This window comes from Olea europaea, unplaced genomic scaffold (assembly GCF_002742605.1).
Source record: "Olea europaea var. sylvestris unplaced genomic scaffold, O_europaea_v1 scaffold104, whole genome shotgun sequence".
Lineage (NCBI taxonomy): Eukaryota > Viridiplantae > Streptophyta > Magnoliopsida > Lamiales > Oleaceae > Olea > Olea europaea.
This window is the reverse complement of record NW_019227738.1, coordinates 248,147-266,353: the sequence shown is the minus strand read 5'-3', so window position 1 is coordinate 266,353 and position 18,207 is coordinate 248,147.

Genomic DNA, 18,207 nt, shown 5'->3' with positions numbered 1-18,207 from the left:
TAGCTAGTCTAATTCGATTGGAATCAAGCCAATAAAAAGTGGATTTTGATTACTTGATATCTTCGGGTTTGTTCATTTTTGGCGAATTGCCAGTCTAATTCGATTGGAATCGAGCTAGTCAAAAGTGGCTTTTGATTTCATGATAACTTCGAGTTTGTTTGTTTTTGGCGAATTGTAAGTCTAATTCGATTGGAAACGAGCCAACGATAAGTTGCTTTTGATTTCATGATAACTTCGGGTTTATTCGTTTTTAGCGAGTTGCTAGTTTAATTCGATTGGAATCGAGCCAAACAAAAGTGATTTTTGATTTCATGATAACTTCGGGTTTGATCGTTTTTGGCGAATTGCTACTGTAATTCGATTGGAATCGAGTCAATGAAAAGAGGCTTTTGATTACATGTTAACTTCGGGTTTGTTCATTTTTTGCGAATTGCTAGTCTAATTTGATTGGAATCGAGCCAGTGAAAAGTGGCTTTTGATTCATGATAAGTTCGGGTTTGTTCGTTTTTAGCGAATTGCCAGTCTAATTCGATTGGAATCGAGCTAGTGAGTAGTGGCTTTTGATTTCATGATAATTTCGAGTTTGTTCATTTTTGGCGAATTGCAAGTCTAATTCGATTGGAATCGAGCCAACGAAAAGTTACTTTTCATTTCATGATAACTTCGGGGTTGTTCATTTTTGGCGAGTTGCTAGTTTAATTCGATTGGAATCGAGCCAAGGAAAAGTGGTTTTTGATTTCATGATAACTTCGGGTTTGTTCATTTTTGGCAAATTGCTAGTGTAATTCGATTGGAATCGAGCCAATGAAAAGTGGCTTTTGATTTCATGATAACTTCGGGTTTGTTCATTTTTAGCAAATTGCTGGTCTAATTCGTTTGGAATGGAGCAAATGAAACGTGCCTTACGATTCTATGATAACTTTGGGTTTGTTCGCTTTTTGCAAATTGATAGTCTAATTCGATTGGAATCGAGCCAATGAAAAGTATCTTTTGATTTCATTATAACTTCGGGTTTGTTCATTTTTGGCGAATTGCTTATCTAATTCGATAGGATTCGAGCCAAAGAAAAGTGGTTTTTGATTTCATGATAACTTCAGGTTTGTTCATTTTTTGGGGAATTGCTAGTGTAATTGGATTGGAATCGAGCCAATGAAAAGTGGTTTTTGATTTCATGATAACTTCAGGTTTGTTCATTTTTTGGGGAATTGCTAGTGTAATTGGATTGGAATCGAGCCAATGAAAAGTGGTTTTTGATTTCATGATAACTTCAGGTTTGTTCATTTTTTGGGGAATTGCTAGTGTAATTGGATTGGAATCGAGCCAATGAAAAGTGGTTTTTGATTTCATGATAACTTCAGGTTTGTTCATTTTTTGGGGAATTGCTAGTGTAATTGGATTGGAATCGAGCCAATGAAAAGTGGTTTTTGATTTCATGATAACTTCAGGTTTGTTCATTTTTTGGGGAATTGCTAGTGTAATTGGATTGGAATCGAGCCAATGAAAAGTGGTTTTTGATTTCATGATAACTTCAGGTTTGTTCATTTTTTGGGGAATTGCTAGTGTAATTGGATTGGAATCGAGCCAATGAAAAGTGGTTTTTGATTTCATGATAACTTCAGGTTTGTTCATTTTTTGGGGAATTGCTAGTGTAATTGGATTGGAATCGAGCCAATGAAAAGTGGTTTTTGATTTCATGATAACTTCAGGTTTGTTCATTTTTTGGGGAATTGCTAGTGTAATTGGATTGGAATCGAGCCAATGAAAAGTGGTTTTTGATTTCATGATAACTTCAGGTTTGTTCATTTTTTGGGGAATTGCTAGTGTAATTGGATTGGAATCGAGCCAATGAAAAGTGGTTTTTGATTTCATGATAACTTCGGGATTGTTCATTTTTAGCGAATTGCTGGTCTAATTCGTTTGGAATGGAGCCAATTAAAAGTGCCTTATGATTTCATGATAACTTTGGGTTTGTTCTCTTTTAGTGAATTTATAGTCTAATTCGATTGGAATCTGACCAACAAAAAGTGCCTTTTGATTTCATGATCACTTCGGGCTTGTTCGTTTTTGGCGAATTGCTTATCTAATTTGTTAGGAATCGAGCCAAAGAAAAGTGGTTTTTGATTTGGTGATAACATACGGTTTGCTCATTTTTGTCGAGTTCCTAGTCTAATTCAATTGGAATCGAGCTAAATAAACGTGGTTTTTGAGATCATGATAACTTCAGGTTTGTTTGTTTGTTTTGTTCGTTTTTAGCGAATTGCTAGTCTAATTCAATTGGAATCGAGCCAATCAAAAGTGGTTTTTGATTTCATGATAACTTCGGGTTCGTTAGTTTTTGGTGACCTGCTAGTCTAATTCGTTTGGAATAGGGGCAATGAAAAGTAGCTTATGATGTCATGATAACATCGGGTTTGTTCGTTTTTGGCGAATTTCTAGTCTAATTCGATTGGAAACGAGCCATCGAAAAGTGGCTTTTGATTTCATGATAACTTGGGGTTTGATTGATTTAAGCGAATTCCTAGTCTAATTCGATTGGAATCGAGCCAATGAAAAGTGGTCTTTGATTTCATCATAACTTGGGGATTGTTCATTTTTAACGAATTGCCAGTCTAATTCAATTGGAATCGAGCCAATGAAAAGTAGTTTTTGATTTCATGATAACTTCGGGTTTGTTCGTTTTTGGCGAGTTGCTAGTCTAATTTGTTTGTAAATGAGCCATTGAATAGTGGCCTATGATTTCATGATAACTTCGGTTTGTTCATTTTTTTGCGAAATGTAAGTCTAATTCAATTGGAATCGACCTAATGAAAAGTGGTTTTTGATTTCATGATAACTTCAGGTTCGTTCGTTTTCGATGAATTGCTAGTCTAATTCGATTGGAATCGAGCCAACGAAAAGTGGCTTTTGGTTTCATGATAACTTCAGGTTTGTTCATTTTTGGCGAATTGCTAGTCTAATTCGATTGGAATCTAGCCAAACAAAAGTGGTTATTGATTTCATGATAACTTCGGGTTTGTTTGTTTTTGGTGAATTGCTAGAGTAATTCGATTGGAATCGAGCCAATGAAAAGAGGCTTTTGGTTACATGTTAACTTCGGGTTTGTTCATTTTTAGCGAGTTGCTAGTCTAATTTGATTGGAATCGAGCTAATGAAAAGTTGCCTTTGAATCATTATAACTTCGAGTTTGTTTATTTTTGGCGAATTTCCAGTCTAATTCGATTGGAATCGAGCCAGTGAAAAGTGGCTTTTGATTTCATGATAACTTCGGGTTTGTTTGTTTTTGGCGAGTTGCTAGTTTAATTCGATTGGAATCGAGCCAAGGAAAAGTGATTTTTGATTTCATGATAACTTCGGGTTTGTTCATTCTGGGCGAATTGCTAGTGTAATTCTATTGGAATCGAGCCAATGAAATGAGGCTTTTGATTACATGTCAGCTTTGGGTTTGTTCATTTTTGGCGAATTGCTAGCTTAATTCGATTCGATTCGAATCGAGCTAATGAAAAGTTGCTTTTGATTCATTATAACTTCGGGTTTGTTCGTTTTTGGCGAATTGCCAGTCTAATTCGATTGGAATCGAGCTGGTGAAAAGTGGCTTTTGATTTCATGATAACTTCGAGTTTGTTTATTTTTGGCGAATTGTAAGTCTAATTCGATTGGAAACGAGCCAACGATAAGTTGCTTTTGATTTCATGATAACTTCGGGTTTATTCGTTTTTAGCGAGTTGCTAGTTTAATTCGATTGGAATCGAGCCAAACAAAAGTGATTTTTGATTTCATGATAACTTCGGGTTTGATCCTTTTGGCGAATTGCTACTGTAATTCGATTGGAATCGAGTCAATGAAAAGAGGCTTTTGATTACATGTTAACTTCGGGTTTGTTCATTTTTTGCGAATTGCTAGTCTAATTCGATTGGAATCGAGCCAGTGAAAAGTGGCTTTTGTTTCATGATAAGTTCGGGTTTGTTCGTTTTTAGCGAATTGCCAGTCTAATTCGATTGGAATCGAGCTAGTGAGTAGTGGCTTTTGATTTCATGATAATTTTGAGTTTGTTCGTTTTTGGCAAATTGCTAGTCGAATTCGATTGGAATCGAGGCAGCGAAAAGTTGCTTTTGATTTCATGATAACTTCGGGTTTGTTCATTTTTGACGAATTGCTAGTCTAATTCGATTGGAATTGAGCCAAAGAAAAGTGGTTTTTGATTTCATGATAACTTTGGGTTTGTTCGTTTTTGGCGAATTACTAGTGTAATTCAATTGGAATCTAGCCAATTAAAAGTGCCTTATGATTTCATGATAACTTCGGGTTTGTTCCTTTTTCGTGAATTGATAGTCTAATTCGATTGCAATTGACCCAACAAAAAGTGCCTTTTGATTTCATGATAACTTCGGCTTTGTTAGTTTTTGGTGAATTGCTTATCTAATTCTTTAGGAATCAAGCGAAAGAAAAGTTGTTTTTGATTTCATGATAACATAGGGTTTGTTCATTTTTGGCGCGTTCCTAGTCTAATTCAACTGGGATCGAGCTAATTAAACGTGGTTTTAGATATCATGATAACTTCGGGTTTGTTCATTTTTAGCGAATTGCTAGTCTAATTCAATTGGAATCGAGTCAATGAAAAGTGGTTTTTGATTTCATGATAACTTCGGGTTTGTTAGTTTTTGACGACTTGCTAGTCTACTTTGTTTGGAATAGAGCCAATGAAAAGTGGCTTATGACTTCATGATAACTTCGGTTTGTTCATTTTTGGCGAATTACTAGTCTAATTCGATTGGAAACTAGCCATTGAAATGTGGCTTTTGATTTCATGATAACTTCGGGTTTGATCGATTTTAGCGGATTCCTAATCTAATTTGATTGGAATCGAGCCAATGAAAAGTGGTTTTTGATTTCATCGTAACTTCGGGATTGTTAGTTTTTAACGAATTGCTAGTCTAATTCGATTGGAATCGAGCCAATGAAAAGTAGATTTTGATTTCATGATAACTTTAGGTTTGTTCATTTTTGGCGAATTGCTAGTCTAATTCGTTTGGAAATGAGCCAATGAAAAGTGGCCTATGATTTCATGATAACTTCGGGTTTGATCAATTTTGACGAATTCCTAGTCTAATTTGATTGGAATCGAGCCAATGAAAAGTGATTTTTTATTTCATCATAACTTTGGGATTGTTCGTTTTTAACGAATTGCTAATCCAATTCGATTGGAATCGAGCCTGTGAAAAGTGGTTTTTGATTTCTTGATAACTTCGGGTTTGTTCGTTTTCGGTGACTTGCTAGTCCAATTCGTTTGGAATCGAGCCAACGAAAAGTTGTTTTTGATTTCATGATAACTTCAGGTTCGTTCATTCTCGGCGAATTGCTAGTCTAATTCGATTGGAATCGATCCAACGAAAAGTGGCTTTTGGTTTTGTGATAACTTTGCGTTTGTTCGTTTTTGGCGAATTGCTAGTCGAATTCGATTGGAATCTAGCCAAAGAAAAGTGGTTTTTTATTTCATGGTAACTTCGGGTTTGTTCATTTTTTGCGAATTGCTAGAGTAATTCGATTGGAATCAAGACAATGAAAAGCGGCTTTTGAATACATGTTAACTTCGGGTTTGTTCATTTTTCGTGAGTTGCTAGTCTAATTCGATTGGAATCGAGCCAATAAAAAGTTACTTTTGATTCATTATAACTTCGGGTTTGTTCTTTTTTGGCGAATTGCCAGTCTAATTTGATTGGAATCGAGCCAATGAAAAGTGGCTTTTGATTTCATGATAAGTTCGGGTTTGTTCATTTTTGGCAAATTGCTTGTCTAATTCAATTGGAATCAAGCCAACGAAAAGCGGCTTTTGATTTCATGATAACTTCGGGTTTGTTCATTTTTGGCGAATTGCTAGTCTAACTCGATTGGAGTCTAGGCAAAGAAAAGTAGTTTTTGATTTCATGATAACTTCGGGTTTGTTCGTTTTTGGCGAATTGCTAGTGTAATTCGATTAGAATCGAGCCAATGAAAAGTGGTTTTTGCTTTCGTGATAACTTCGGGTTTGTTCGTTTTTCGTGAATTGCTGGTCTAATTCGTTTGGAATGGAGCCAATAAAAAGTGCCTTACGATTCTATGATAACTTTGGGTTTGTTGGCTTTTGGCGAATTGATAGTCTAATTCGATTGGAATCGAGCCAACAAAAAGTACTTTTTGATTTCATGATAACTTTGGGCTTGTTCGTTTTTGGCGAATTGCCAGCTAATTCAATTGGAATCGAGCTAATTAAAAGTGGTTTTTGATCTCATGATAACTTCAGGTTTGTTCGTTTTTAGCGAATCGCTAGTCTAATTCAATTGGAATCGATCTAATGAAAAGTGGTTTTTGATTTCTTGACAACTTCGGGTTTGTTAGTTTTTGGCGAATTGCTAGTCTAATTCATTTGGAATAGAACCAATGAAAAGTGGCTTATGATTTCATGATAACTTTTGGTTTGTTCGTTTTTGGTGAATTCCTAGTCTAATTCGATTGGAATCTGGCCAAAGAAAAGTTGTTTTTGATTTCATGATAACTACGGGTTTTTTCATTTTTGGCAAATTACTGGTGTAATTCGATTGGAATCAAGCCAATGAAAAGAGTCTTTTGATTACATGTTAACTACGGGTTTGTTCATTTTAAGCGAATTGCTCTTCTAATTCAATTGTAATCGAGCTAATTGAAAGTGGTTTTTGATTTCATGATAACTTCGGGTTTGTTCATTTTTAGCGGATTTCTAGTCTAATTCAATTGGAATGGAGCTAATGAAATTTGGTTTTTGATTTCATGATAACTTCGGGTTTCTCAATTTTTGGCGACTTGCTAGTCTAATTCGTTTGGAATAGAGCCAATGAAAAGTGGCTTATGATTTCATGATAACTTCGAGTTTGTTCGTTTTTGGTGAATTCCTAGTCTAATTCGATTGGAATCTAGCCAAAGAAAAGTTGTTTTTGATTTCATGATAACTTCCGATTTTTTCGTTTTTGGCAAATTTCTAGTGTAATTCGATTGGAATCGCGCCAATGAAAAGAGGCTTTTGATTACATGTTAACTTCGGGTTTTTTCGTTTTTGGAAAATTGCTGGTGTAATTCGATTGGAATCGAGGCAATGAAAAGAGGCTTTTGATTACATGTTAACTTCGGGTTTGTTCATTTTTGGCGAATTGCTAGTCTAATTCAATTGGAATCGAGCCAATGAAAAGTGGCTTTTGATTCAAGATAACTTCAGGTTTGTTCGTTTTTGGCGAATTGCCTGTCTAATTTGATTGGAATCGAGCCAGTGAAAAGTGGCTTTTAATTTCATGATAACTTCGGTTCTGTTCGTTTTTGGCAAATTGCTAGTCTAATTCGAATGGAATCGAGTCAAAGAAAAGTGGTTTTTGATTTCATGATAACTTCGGGTTTGTTCGTTTTTGGCGAATTGTTAGTGTAACTCAATTGGAATCGAGCCAATTAAAAGTGCCTTATGATTTCATGATAACTTCGGGTTTGTTACCTTTTGGTGAATCGATAGTCTAATTCGATTGGAATCGAGCCAAAGAAAAGTGCCTTTTGATTTCGTGATAACTTCGGGTTTGTTCATTTTTGGCGAAGTGCTTATCTAATTCGTTAGGAATCGAGCCAAGGAAAAGTGGTTTTTGATTTCATGATAACATAGGGTTTGTTCATTTCTGGCGAGTTCCTAGTCTAATTCAATTGGAATTGAGCTAGTTAAACGTGGTTTTTGATATCATGAGAATGTTGGGTTTGTTCATTTTTAGCGAATTGCTAGTCTAATTCAATTGGAATTGAGTCAATGAAAAGTGGTTTTTGGTTTCATGATAACTTTGGGTTTGTCAGTTTTTGGCCACTTGCTAGTCTAATTCGTTTGGAATAGTGCCAATGAAAAGTGGCTTATGATTTCATGATAACTTCGGCTTATTTATTTTTGGCGAATTGCTAGTCTAATTCGATTGGAAACGAGCCATTGAAAGGTGGCTTTTGATTTCATGAGAACTTCGGGTTTTATCGATTTTGGCGAATTCTTAATCTAATTTGTTTGGAATCGAGCCAATGAAAAGTGGTTTTTGATTTCATCATAACTTCGGGATTGTTCGTTTTTAATGAATTGCTAGTCTAATTTGATTGGAATCGAGCCAATGAAAAGTAGTTTTTGATTTCATGATAACTTCGGGTTTGTTCATTTTTGGTGAATTGCTAGTCTAATTGTTTGGAAATGAGCCAATGAAAAGTGGCCTATGATTTCATGATAACTGCGGGTTTGATCGATTTTGACGAATTCCTAGTCTAATTAGATTGGAATCGAGCCAATGAAAAGTGGTTTTTGACTTCATCATAACTTCGGGATTGTTCGTTTTTAACGATTTGCTAGTCTAATTCGATTGGAATCGAGCCAGTGAAAAGTGGTTTTTGATTTCTTGATAAATTTAGGTTTGTTCTTTTTCGGTGACTTGCTAGTCTAATTCGATTGGAATCGAGCCAATGAAAAGTGGTTTTTGATTTCATGATAACTTTAGGTCCGTTCATTTTCGACGAATTGCAAGTCTAATTCGATTGGAATGGACCCAACGAAAAGTGGCTTTTGGTTTCATGATAACTTCGGATTTGTTCATTTTTGGCTAATTGCTAGTCTAATTTGATTGTAATCTAGCCAAAGAAAAGTGGTTTTTGATTTCATGATAGCTTCGGGTTTGTTCATTTTTGGCGAATTGCTAGAGTAATTCGATTGGAATCGAGACAATGAAAAGCGGCTTTTGAATACATGTTAACTTCGGGTTTGTTCATTTTTGGCGGGTTGCTAGTCTAATTCGATTGGAATCGAGCCAATGAAAAGTTGCTTTTGATTCATTTTAACTTCGAGTTTGTTCGTTTTTGACGAATTGCCAGTTTAATTCGATTGGAATCGAGCCTGTGAAAAGTGGCTTTTGATTTCATGATATCTTCGGGTTTGTTCGATTTTGGCAAATTGCTAGTCTAATTCGATTGGAATCGAGCCGACGAAAAGTTGCTTTTGATTTCATGATAACTTTGGATTTGTTCGTTTTTGGCGAATTGCTGGTCTAATTTGATTGGAATCTAGCCAAAGAAAAGTTGTTTTTGATTTCTTGAAAACTTCGGGTTTGTTTGTTTTTGGCGGTCGGCTAGTGTAATTCAATTGGAATCGAGCCAATGAAAAGTGGTTTTTGATTTCGTGGTAACTTCGCGTTTGTTCATTTTTAGCGAATTGCTGGTCTAATTCCTTTGGAATGGAGCCAATTAAAAGTGCCTTATGACTTCATGATAACTTCGGGTTTGTTCGCTCTTGGCTAATTGATAGTCTAATTTGATTGGAATCGAGCCAACTAAAAGTGCTTTTTGATTTCATGATAACTTCGGGTTTGTTCGTTTTTTGCAAATTGCTTATCTAATTCGATAGGAATCGAGCCAAAGAAAAGTGTTTTTTGATTTCATGATAACTTCAGGTTTGTTGGTTTTTGGCGAGTTGCTAGTGTAATTCGATTGGAATCAAGCCAATGAAAAGTGGTTTTTGATTTCATGATAACATCGGGTTTGTTCATTTTTTGCGAATTGCTAGTCTAATTCGATTGGAATCGAGCTAATTAAAAGTGATTTTTGATTTCATGATAACTTCGGCTTTGTTCGTTTTTAGTGAATTGCTAGTATAATTCAATTGGAATCGAGCCAATGAAAAGTGATTTTTGATTTCATGATAACTTCGAGTTTGTTTGTTTTTGGCGACTTGCTAGTCTAATTCATTTGGAATAGAGCCAATGAAAAGTGGCTTATGATTTCATGATAACTTCGGGTTTGTTCATTTTTGGCGAATTGCAAGTCTAATTCGATTGGAATGGACCCAACGAAAAGTGGCTTTTGGTTTCATGATAACTTCGGATTTGTTCATTTTTGGCTAATTGCTAGTCTAATTTGATTGTAATCTAGCCAAAGAAAAGTGGTTTTTGATTTCATGATAGCTTCGGGTTTGTTCATTTTTGGCGAATTGCTAGAGTAATTCGATTGGAATCGAGACAATGAAAAGCGGCTTTTGAATACATGTTAACTTCGGGTTTGTTCATTTTTGGCGGGTTGCTAGTCTAATTCGATTGGAATCGAGCCAATGAAAAGTTGCTTTTGATTCATTTTAACTTCGAGTTTGTTCGTTTTTGAGGAATTGCCAGTTTAATTCGATTGGAATCGAGCCTGTGAAAAGTGGCTTTTGATTTCATGATATCTTCGGGTTTGTTCGATTTTGGCAAATTGCTAGTCTAATTCGATTGGAATCGAGCCGACGAAAAGTTGCTTTTGATTTCATGATAACTTTGGATTTGTTCGTTTTTGGCGAATTGCTGGGAAAGAGAACGCGTTTTCACCGTTTTGAAAAATCGAAAACAGAAAACGACCCGAAAACGGTAAAGAGAACAGGGCCTTAGTCTTTGGCGAATTGCTAGTCTAAATCGATTGGAATCGAGCCAATGAAAAGTGGCTTTCGATTTCATGATATCTTCGGATTTTTTCATTTTGGCGAATTGGTAGTCTAATTCGATTGGAATCGAGACAACGAAAAGTGGTTTTTGATTTCATCATAACTTCGGTTTGTTCATTTTTTGTGAAATGTAAGTCTAATTCGATTGGTATCGAGCCAATGAAAAGTGGTTTTTGATTTCATGATAACTTCGGGTTTGTTCGTTTTTTGTGACTTGTCAGTCTAATTCGTTTGGAATCGAGCCAATGAAAAGTGTTTTATGATTTCATGATAACTTCGGGTTTGTTCTTTTTGGCAAATTGCTAGTCTAATTCGATTGGAATCGAGCCAATGAAAAGTGGCTTTTGATTTGATGGTAGCTTCGGGTTTGTTCGTTTTCAGCGAATTGCTAGTCTAATTTGATTGGAATCGAGCAAAAGAAAAGTGGTTTTTGATTTCATGATAACTTCAGGTTTGTTCATTTTTCGCGAATTGATAGTGTAATTCGATTAGAATCAAGCCAATGAAAGATGGTCTTTGATTTCATGATAAATTCTGGTTTGTTCATTTTTAGCGAATTACTGGTCTAATTCGTTTGGAATGGAGCCAATTAAAAGTGCCTTATGATTTCATGATAACTTCGGGTTTGTTCCCTTTTGGTGAATTGATAGTCTAATTCGATTGGAATCGAGCCAACAAAAAGTGCCTTTTGATTTCGTGATAACTTCGGGTTTGTTCATTTTTGGCGAATTGCTTATCTAATTCGTTAGGAATCGAGCCAAAGAAAAGTGATTTTTGATTTCATGATAACATCGGGTTTGTTCATTTTTGGCGAGTTCCTATTCTAATTCAATTCGAAACGAGCTAATTAAACGTGGTTTTTGATATCATGATAACTTCGGGCTTGTTTGTTTTCAACAAATTGCTAGTCTAATTCAATTGGAATCGAGCTGATAAAAAGTGGTTTTTGATTTCGTGATAACTTCGGGTTTGTTAGTTTTTGGTGACTTGCTAGTCTAATTCGTTTGGAATAGAGCCAATGAAAAGTTGCTTATGATTTCATGATTCCTTCGGGTTTGTTCATTTTTGGCGAATTGCTAGTCTAATTCGATTGGAAACGAACCATTGAAAAGTGGTTTTTGATTTCATGGTAACTCGGGTTTGATCGATTTTGGCGAATTCCTAGTCTAATTCGATTGGAATCGAGCCAATGAAAAGTGGGTTTTGATATCATCGTAACTTCGAGATTGTTCGTTTTTAATGAATTGCTAGTCTAAGTCGATTGGAATCGAGCCAATGAAAAGTAGTTTTTGATTTCATGATAACTTCGGGTTTGTTCATTTTTGGTGAATTGCTAGTCTAATTCGTTTGGAAATGAGCCAATGAAAAGTGGCCTATGATTTCTTGATAACTTCGGGTTTGTTCGTTTTTGGCTAATTGCTGGTCTAATTCGATTGGAATCGAGCTAATGAAAAGAGGTTTTTGATTTCATGATAACTTCGGGTTTGTTCATTTAAGGCGAATTGCTAGTCTAATTCGATTGGAATCGAGATGGTGAAAAGTGGTTTTTGATTTCATGATAACTTTGGGTTTGTTCGTTTTCGGTGACTTGCTAGTCTAATTCGTTTGGCATCGAGCCAATAAAAAGTGGCTTATGATTTCACGATAACTTCGGGTTTGTTAGTTTTTGGCAAATTGCTAGTCTAATTCGATTGGAATTGAAGCAACGAAAAGTGGTTTTTGATTTCATCATAATTTTGGTTTCTTCATTTTTTCCGAAATGCAAGTCTAACTCGATTGGTATCGAGCCAATGAAAAGTGGTTTTTGATTACATGATAACTTCGGGTTTGTTCATTTTCGGTGACTTGCTAGTCTAATTCGTTTGGAATCGAGCCAATGAAAAGTGGTTCTTGATTTCATCTTAACTTCGGGTCTGTTCTTTTTGGTAAATTGCTAGTCTAATTCGACTGGAATCGAGCCAGTGAAAAGAGGATTTTGATTACATCTTAACTTCGGGTTTGTTCATTTTCGGTGACTTGCTAGTCTAATTCGTTTGGAATAGAGCCAATGAAAAGTGGCTTATGATTTCATGATAACTTCGGGTTTGTTCATTTTCGGTGACTTGCTAGTCTAATTCGTTTGGAATAGAGCCAATGAAAAGTGGCTTATGATTTCATGATAACTTCGGGTTTGTTCATTTTCGGTGACTTGCTAGTCTAATTCGTTTGGAATAGAGCCAATGAAAAGTGGCTTATGATTTCATGATAACTTCGGGTTTGTTCATTTTCGGTGACTTGCTAGTCTAATTCGTTTGGAATAGAGCCAATGAAAAGTGGCTTATGATTTCATGATAACTTCGGGTTTGTTCATTTTCGGTGACTTGCTAGTCTAATTCGTTTGGAATAGAGCCAATGAAAAGTGGCTTATGATTTCATGATAACTTCGGGTTTGTTCATTTTCGGCAAATTACTAGTCTAATTCGATTGGAATCGACCCAATGGAAAGTGGTTTTTGATTTCAGGATAACTTCGGGTTTGTTCGTTTTTGGTGACTTGGTAGTCTAATTCGTTTGGAATTGAGCAAATGAAAAGTGGTTCTTGATTTCATCATAACTTCGGGTTTGTTCTTTTTGGCGAATCGCTAGTCTAATTCGATTGGAATCAAGCCAATGAAAAGAGGCTTTTAATCACATCTTAACTTCGGGTTTGTTCATTTTCGGCAAATTACTAGTCTAATTCGATTGGAATCTAGCCAATGAAAAGTCATTTTTTATTTCATGGTAACTTCGGGTTTATTTATCTTTGGCGACTTCCTAGTCTAATTTGTTTGGATTCGAGCCAATGTAAGGGGCTTATGATTTCGTGTTAACTTTGGGTTTGTTCATTTTTAGCGAATTGCTAGTCTAATTCGTTTGGAATGGAGCCAATTAAAGTGGCTTCTGATTTCATGATAACTTCGAGTTTGTTCGTTTTTGGTTAATAGCTAGTCTAATTCAATTGTAATCGAGCCAATGAAACGTGGATTTTGATTACTTGATAGCTTCGGGTTTGTTCATTTTTGGTACATTGCTAGTCTAATTTGATTGGACTCGAGCCAAGGAAAAGTGGTCATGATAACTTTAGGTTGTTCATTTTCGGCGAACTGCTAATTTAATTCGATTGGAATCGAGCCAACGAAAAGTGGCTTTTGATTTCACGATAACTTTCTGTTTTTTCATTTTTGGCGAATTGCTAGTCTAATTCGACTGGAATCTAGCCAAAGAAAAGTGCTTTTTGATTTCATGATAACTTTGGGTTTGCTCGTTTGTGGCGAATTGCAAGAGTAATTCAATTGGAATCGAGCCAATGAAAAGAGGCTTTTGATTACATGTTAACTTCGGGTTTGTTTGTTTTTGACGAATTGTTAGTCGAATTCGATTGGAATCGAGCCAATGAAAAGTTGCTTTTGATTCATTATAACTTCGGGTTTGTTCATTTTTGGCGAATTGCCAGTCTAATTCTATTTGAATCAAGCCAGTGAAAAGTGACTTTTGATTTCATGATAACTTCGGGTTTGTTCGTCTTTGGCAAATTGCTAGTCTAATTCGATTGGAATTGAGCCAACGAAAAGTTACTTTTGATTTTATGATAACTTTGGGTTTTTTCATTTTCAGGGAATTGCTAGTCTAATTTGATTGGAATCCAGCCAAAGAAAGTGGTTTTTGATTTCATGACAACTTTGGGTTTGTTCATTTTTGGCGAATTGCAAGTGTAATTCGATTGGAATCGAGCCAATGAAAAGTGATTTTTGATTTCGTGATAACTTCGAGTTTGTTCATTATTAGCGAATTGATGGTCTAATTTGTTTGGAATGGAGCTAATTAAAAGTGCCTTATGATATCCTGATAACTTCGGGTTTGTTCGCTTTTGGCGAATTGATAGTCTAATTCGATTGGAATCGAGCCAACAAAAAGTGCCTTTTGATTTCATGATAACTTTGGGTTTGTTCGTTTTTGGCGAATTGCTGATGTAATTCGATAGGAATCGAGCCAAAGAAAAGTGGTTTTTGATTTCATGATAACTTCGGGTTTGTTCATTTTTGGCGAGTTCCTAGTCTAATTCAATTGGAATTGAGCTAATTAAACGTGGTTTTTGATATCATGATAACTTAGGGTTTGTTCATTTTTGGCGAGTTACTAGTCTAATTCAATTGGCATTGAGCTAATTAAACGTGGTTTTTGATATCTTGATAACTTAGGGTTTGTTAGTTTTTAGCGAATTGCTAGTCTAATTCAATTGGAATCGAGCCAATGAATAGTAGTTTTTGATTTCATGATAACTTCGGGTTTGTTAGTTTTTGGTGACTTGCTAGTCTAATTCGTTTGGAATAGTGCCAATGAAAAGTGGCTTATGATTACATGATAACTTCGAGTTTGTTTGATTTTGGCGAATTGCTAGTGTAATTCGATTGGAATTAAGCCAAAGAAAAGTGGTTTTTGATTTCATGGTAACTTCGGGCTTGTTCGTTTTTGGCAAATTGCTCCCAAAAGGTAACGGAGGCGTGCAAAGGTTTCCTCGGGCCGGACGGAGATTGGCCCTCGAGTACAAAGGCAGAAGGGAGCTTGACTGCAAGACCCACCCGTCGAGCAGGGACGAAAGTCTGCCTTAGTGATCCGACGATGCCGAGTGGAAGGGCCATCGCTCAACAGATAAAAGTTACTCTAGGGATAACAGGTTGATCTTCCCCAAGAGCTCACATCGACGGGAAGGTTTGGTACCTCGATGTCGGCTCTTCGCCACCTGGGGCTGTAGTATGTTCCAAGGGTTGGGCTGTTCGCCCATTAAAACGATGGGAGGAAGGCCCGATTCTCAGGAAGCTAGACAAAGCACTTGTTAATGCTGAGTGGAGAGCAGATTCATAGGGTCTGAAGCCATTTTTTTGCCAGCTAGAGTATTTGACCATCCCCTCGAAAGAAGACTTCCATCTCCAAGTTTAACTCAGACGTAGCTCCCTTCTTTTTGTTTTGGGTGTGAAGCAGTGTCAAACCAAAATACCCAACAAGCATTAGCTCTCCCTGAAAAGGAGGTGATCCAGCCGCACCAGTGAAAAGTGGTTTTTGATTTCATGATAACTTCGGGTTTGTTCATTTTTAGCGAATTGCTGGTCTAAATCGTTTGGAATGGAGCCAATTAAAAGTGCCTTATGATTTCATGATAACTTCGGGTTTGTTCCCTTTTCATGAATTGATAGTCTAATTCGATTGGAATCGAGCCAACAAAAAGTGCCTTTTGATTTCATGATAACTTCGGGTTTGTTCGTTTTTGCTGAATTGCTTATATAATTCGTTAGGAATCATCGGGTTTGTTCATTTTTGGCGAGTTCCTAGTCCAATTCAATTGGAATCGAGCTAATTTAATGTGGTTTTTGATATCATGATAAGTTCAGGTTTGTTTGTTTTTAGCGAATTGCTAGTGTGATTCAGTTGGAATCGAGTCAATGAAAAGTGGTTTTTGATTTCATGATAACTACGGGTTTGTTAGTTTTTGGTGACTTGCTAGTCTAATTCGTTTGGAATAGAGCCAATGAAAAGTGGCTTATGATTTAATGATAACTTCGGGTTTGTTCTTTTTTGGCGAATTGCTAGTCTAATTCGATTAGAAACGAGCCATTGAAAAGTTGCTTTTTATTTCATGATAACTTCGGGTTCGATTGATTTTGGCGAATTCCTACTCTAATTCGATTGGAATCGTGCCAATGAAAAGTGATTTTTGATTTCATCATAACTTCGAGATTGTTCGTTTTTAAAGAATTGCAAGTCTTATTCGATTGGAATCTAGCCAATGAAAAGTAGTTTTTGATTTCATGATAACTTCGGGTTTGTTCGTTTTGGCCGATTGCTAGTCTAATTCATTTTGAATAGAGCCAATGAAAAGTGGCTTATGATTTCATGATAACTTCGGGTTTGTTCATTTTTGGCGAATTGCAAGTCTAATTCGATTGGAAACGGGCCAATGAAAAGTGGAATTTTATTTCACGATAACTTCGGGTTTGATCGATTTTGACGAATTCCTAGTCTAACTCGACTGGAATCGAGCCAATGAAAAGTAGTTTTTGATTTCATCATAACTTCGGAATTGCTGATTTTTAACAAATTGCTGGTCTTATTCGATTCGAATCGAGCCAATGAATAGTAGTTTTTGATTTCATGATGACATCGGGTTTGTTTGTTTTTGGCGATTTGCTAGTCTAATTCGTTTGGAAATGAGCCAATGAAAAGTGGCCTCTGATTTCATGATTACTTTGGGTTTGTTCATTATTTACGAATTGCTAGTCTAATTCGATTGGAATCGAGCTAATGAAAAGTGGTTTTTGATTTCATGATAACTTCGGGTTTGTTCGTTTTTTGTGACTTGTCAGTCTAATTCGTTTGGAATCGAGCCAATGAAAAGTGTTTTATGATTTCATGATAACTTCGGGTTTGTTCTTTTTGGCAAATTGCTAGTCTAATTCGATTGGAATCGAGCCAATGAAAAGTGGCTTTTGATTTGATGGTAGCTTCGGGTTTGTTCGTTTTCAGCGAATTGCTAGTCTAATTTGATTGGAATCGAGCAAAAGAAAAGTGGTTTTTGATTTCATGATAACTTCAGGTTTGTTCATTTTTGGCGAATTGATAGTGTAATTCGATTAGAATCAAGCCAATGAAAGATGGTCTTTGATTTCATGATAAATTCGAGTTTGTTCATTTTTAGCGAATTACTGGTCTAATTCGTTTGGAATGGAGCCAATTAAAAGTGCCTTATGATTTCATGATAACTTCGGGTTTGTTCCCTTTTGGTGAATTGATAGTCTAATTCGATTGGAATCGAGCCAACAAAAAGTGCCTTTTGATTTCGTGATAACTTCGGGTTTGTTCATTTTTGGCGAATTGCTTATCTAATTCGTTAGGAATCGAGCCAAAGAAAAGTGATTTTTGATTTCATGATAACATCGGGTTTGTTAATTTTTGGCGAGTTCCTATTCTAATTCAATTCGAAACGAGCTAATTAAACGTGGTTTTTGATATCATGATAACTTCGGGCTTGTTTGTTTTCAACAAATTGCTAGTCTAATTCAATTGGAATCGAGCTAATAAAAAGTGGTTTTTGATTTCGTGATAACTTCGGGTTTGTTAGTTTTTGGTGACTTGCTAGTCTAATTCGTTTGGAATAGAGCCAATGAAAAGTTGCTTATGATTTCATGATTCCTTCGGGTTTGTTCATTTTTGGCGAATTGCTAGTCTAATTCGATTGGAAACGAGCCATTGAAAAGTGGTTTTTGATTTCATGGTAACTCGGGTTTGATCGATTTTGGTGAATTCCTAGTCTAATTCGATTGGAATCGAGCCAATGAAAAGTAGGTTTTGATATCATCGTAACTTCGAGATTGTTCATTTTTAATGAATTGCTAGTCTAAGTCGATTGGAATCGAGCCAATGAAAAGTAGTTTTTGATTTCATGATAACTTTGGGTTTGTTCATTTTTGGTGAATTGCTAGTCTAATTCATTTGGAAATGGGCCAATGAAAAGTGGCCTATGATTTCTTGATAACTTCGGGTTTGTTCGTTTTGGCTAATTGCTGGTCTAATTCGATTGGAATCGAGCTAATGAAAAGAGGCTTTTGATTTCATGATAACTTCGGGTTTGTTCATTTATGGCGAATTGCTAGTCTAATTCGATTGGAATCGAGATGGTGAAAAGTGGTTTTTGATTTCATGATAACTTTGGGTTTGTTCGTT